This window comes from Octodon degus, unplaced genomic scaffold (genome assembly GCF_000260255.1).
Source record: "Octodon degus isolate 3935 unplaced genomic scaffold, OctDeg1.0 scaffold00054, whole genome shotgun sequence".
In the NCBI taxonomy this organism is placed as follows: Eukaryota; Metazoa; Chordata; class Mammalia; order Rodentia; family Octodontidae; genus Octodon; species Octodon degus.
In genome coordinates, this window is record NW_004524630.1 from 8,609,920 (window position 1) to 8,614,707 (window position 4,788).

The 4,788-nt window shown below is 39.8% G+C and overlaps 1 pseudogene; it reads left to right on the forward strand.

The window, feature by feature from the left end:
* Positions 1-460: 460 nt before the first annotated feature.
* On the forward strand, positions 461-863 carry LOC105742470 (annotated as a pseudogene).
* The last annotated feature ends 3,925 nt before the right edge of the window (positions 864-4,788 follow it).

A 4,788-nucleotide genomic window follows, 5' to 3' on the forward strand; every position in this document is an offset into this window, starting at 1 on the left:
AGAGAGAGAGACAGAGAGAGAGACAGAGAGAGACAGAGAGAGACAGAGAGAGGGAGAGAGGGGCAGAGACGCAGAGACGCAGAGAGGTAGACACAGACAGAGGGAGAAAGGGAGAGAAACATCAAGAAAGGCTGGTAGGGCTCCCCAGCCAGAGAGGCTTCTGTCTGACAGGGCATCCAGGACAGGCCTTGGTCAGGGCTGGCTGACTGACCTAGGCTGAGACCTCCCTCCAGTTCTCCTGGAGGAGTGCCCAGCATCCAAGGAAGTGGAGGCTGCTGTGTCTTTCCCCCTCACATGAGCCAGTGGAGGCCCGATGACCTGGGAAACTACACGGGCCTCACTGCCCAAGAGCAGGAATTCTCTTCACCAAGGACAAATAATGTTAATATCAGGGACATGAAATTATGATGTTTGGTCAGGATCATGAAAGGTAAAACCACAGTCTCGTACCACTACTTTAATGAATGAACTTGTATGTGCATCCCACAAAATAGGAAAGAATGTAGCAGAACTAGTGATTAGTAATACACATTTCCTACTGTGTGATATTGGTGGGAAAGAAGCTCTTGATTCTCCATGAAATGCTCAGTCAACTAACACAGAATTGCTAATAGTTGTTGGGAACAGTACAGTCAGAAAGAACTTCCATAACTAGAAAAGAACTCTACAAAATATTAAGGCCTAAGCACGGAAAGAAAGGTGGATTGCTGATGTTTGCCGATAAACAAGATGTTAAAGAATACGTGACTTGAGCAGATATGTCCCCAATTATTGAAGGGCATGTCAATTAAAGATCACCAGGTGTGTATTCAGCATGCTGTGCTCTAACTGGTGGGGAATTATGCCAAGGACTTGAGTGGTAATGTCCTGACTTAGGAACAGATGGTCTCCACTGACCTCTTACAAATTTTTGTATTAACAGTGCTTGTTTTTACTAGAATCTCCTAAATTCTTTGAGATATGCTGTATTTATGAGCATTTTCTGTAAAAAAGAAAAATGATGACCACTTATTTGAAAACAAAAATGAAGTTCTACTTTCCAATGTACTTTCTTATTAGTTCTTTCCAAAGTGGGTTATTAAAGCTGTGACTGACAGATTTCTCATAATGAATTTCCTCAGCCTGTGGTAAGTATAAAGAGAGAAGATGACATTTTGATCTTTTAAGAGTTTTATTATTAGTATAACTCTCTCTAGTTCATGCTGTTTTCTTCTTGTTCCATTAAGTCCAAGTACAAATCAGCATAGATATTGTTGCCAGTTTTTTTGAAACATAACATTCCATTAAGAAACACATTTTTTGGAGGGCTGTGTAGGTAGTGCGTGTATACCTCAAGTTCAGGCTGATGTCTGATTCAGGTTCCATAGTAAAGCAAATAATGAGAAAAATAATGATATCCTCAGTTGCTATCCTAATGAAATAAGTACTGGCACTGTTGTTAAAATACCATTTTATACTTTTGTCCTGTGTTATTTGTACTGTACTAACCAAGTCCCTGAACCATTGAGCTGCTCTGAAAGACATAAAAAAAAAAAGTTAGAAATGGGAAAAAGACTGACATTATGTGCTGAGACCATTAATCATGATATGCAGCTTGAGCAGATTATGGAACCGCCAGTGGATTAGGAAAGCACAGTTCTGGGCATGTCTGCAGAGCACTGACCTTTAGGCCAGCAAAAGGAGGACAGAAGACTCAGGCTGGACAAGGGAGGTGCCAGCCAATGGGCTCATACCCCAGAGAGAAGAAAATGAGAACAGAAGGGGAAGGAAGGAAACATGCCCATTTCTGAAGACCTCCTGTCTTCACTATTGGCTTGGGACCCTAGTCTCCACTGTTTTCAGCGCGCCACACAGATTCACCTCAGCGACTCCATGGAGGAGCTCCTCTGCTCACTCCTGTGCTCACAGACCTTGGACTGATGCTGACTTACTTTAGTTATGTATGTTTTTAATTAATTTTGTAATGTATTTTAGTACAGGGTCTCACTATACAGAACAGACTCGTAGTGATCCTATTTTCAGCTTCCCAAGCGCTGGGATTAGAGGTGCCCGCCACCATGCCCAGTCTCAGTCTCTGTCTCAGCCCACCCCGGGGGCAGGATGGCATGGCATGCCAGGGATCGATCCCCATTTATGCAGGTGCCTTGGTCCCCTGAGCTATCTGGCTGGCAAGGTGCTGAATTCTTGTTTCCTCTTGTTCTGCAGTTTCCATTTCATTGGGGTGAGAAGGTACTCAGTCCTCAGCCCTCCAGCTTGCAGGTAGCCTTGTGGATTTTCCCGCCTCTGAACCACTAAACCCACCTAATACATCACTTGTGTCATCATTTACATTTTTTCTGCTTATTCTGTTCCTCTTCAGGCCATAATAAATATATAATATGCCTACCTTTGTTGATCAGTAGCACATGTGAAAACATGTGATCCAACTGAGGGACTCTGTTAAATTCCTGACTGCATGTTGTAAGTGGATAGAATTATATAGCGAACAGTTAGCAAATTACTCTTTTCCTTGATTTTTACTTAAGATGTAGTCCAGAATTCACAAATATTAAATGACTTAGGGACAACCATTGTAATTACAGAACTTTATGTAAACAAGCTAAGGACTAAATTGTATTTTATTTATTTATTTATTTTCTGGCAGAACTGGGGATTGAACTCAGGCCCTTGAGGTTGCCAGGGAAACACTTATTCTACTGAGCCTTCTCTCCAGCCCAAGAGTAAATTTTAGAGGATGACTAAGACAGATTTTCTAAGCAACTTTGGTAATTTCTAATTGCAGAGATATTTTGGAGTTGGAATATTTTGAGTACTTTGTTTCTGTCAGTTTTTCTCTAGGCCCAAGGAGATAGCTCAGTAGAATAAGTGCTTGCCTGGCTAGCACAGGGTCCTGAATTCAATCCCCAGTACTACAAAATAAATAAATTAATTAATTAATTAAGTTTTCTTCAGTATCTTTTAACACATAAATGCATTTTTGACATTTAGAAAATGCAAATTATTTACAAGTATGTTTATGACTTTAGCTAAAATATTGATTGATATAGTATGTTAGTAAGAAATGACTTGATCCAAGTCAACATTTATATTTGCATAGGGCTGTTATTTTCTTTTATTTTTCCTTATCTTGAAGTTAAAGACATTTAACTATAATAATAAACAAAATTAGCCTATGTTAAACTATATTCTAGAATATTCTGTTTGGGTAGCTTACGTTACATTTGAATACATTACAATGTATTTTGTATTACATTACAATCCAAAATAGCGTGCTTAAGAAATAACTTCTTTTAAGGCCATATTTTCAAATTTTATGAAGATTTTGATGAGGAAAAATAACATAAAAGGGCCTGCCAAATAGCTCAGCAGATTAAAGAGCCTGCAAACAGGCACAGGGGCTGGGGGGCTGATCCCTGGGGGGCACTGAGACATTGATGAGACTGGGCATGGTGGTGCATGCCTGTAATTCCAGCTCTTGGGAGGCTGTAAACAGGCGGATCACTATGACTCTGATCTAGTAAAAATACAAAAAGAAAAAAATTACACATAAAAACTGATGCATCTGTGAAAGTTTCTTCTGGTCACATATAAAGTATTCAACATCTAAATCCAAACTAGGCGTGGAAGATCAGTGTTAATAGTGGATGTTTTGGGTTTCATATTCATAGTACTCAAAATGTAAATAATACATTTATTACATTTGTATTTTTCAACATGCTACAAAAATAAATCCTAAATTATTAAGCTTTGCTTGTATGTTCTCATTTCTTTAATATCAGCATATGAAATTATTTTCTGTGTATTTAAAATTCACTTTACTTCCCATCTACCAAAAATTTGTAGAGACGAAATTTACCGGACAAAATAAACAATAAAATGCAATATTATCTGTTGTCAAAATGAACATGATAGCAATGCGTGTGTTTCCCTTTGCACACTTCCGTTTCAGCACTGACGTGCTAAGATTTTGAGGTCACGATTCCATCCTAACAAAGGCAAGCACCTCAACAAAGTAAATCTGCTGTATCGTCTAGGAGTTGTGTAGGAATTGTTCTCACAAGACAAACTGTCGCCCACCAAACCTGAAGAGACAGCTAACTCCAAGGCCTCATAGCCACAGTCTATTAATCTGAAATAGCAGCATGTAAAATCCCTAACTTGTCGGGACATTTGCATAACCACTTTGGTAAATGGTGGTGGGCTCGAGGTAGTGAGCCTGGAGAGTTCAGCATGCCAGGGTCCCCAGCTGGAGAGTAGACACACCCATAGATGTGCAAACTCCTCTCCTGTTGATGAAGAATGCAGAAAGCTCTGCCCATGGTTTTGAGCAGATACAGCTAAATGCTATTTTAAAATACTCACATTTAAAAATAGCTTTGATGCAATATGCGCAGGTGATGCTTCCCGGGAAAGATCCACACTTTCAGGGCTACTGCTGAACCTTAGCTGACACAAAGGACGTGAAGCCCATCAAACCCCTCTATCCTTTACATGTCTCAGAAAACCAAAGCAGGGCTGAGAACCATTGCTGAACGTCAAAGCTAGGATTGCAGGTCAACTGAAAAAGGCCTCATCACATGATATAGACTCGGCTGTGTTCCCAAAGCCTTACTACCATATCAAGTGTCCTTGAGGACAATGTCCCCTGGTTATGGGCAACCAGTGTGCCAAGAGACCCAAAGTATTTAAAGTATATTTGTTAGGGAAACCCAGAAAGAAAGGGGGACTAATCACACATATAAAAATAATATGAAACAGTAGTCTGTAAGACATATTGTGTCAATAAAT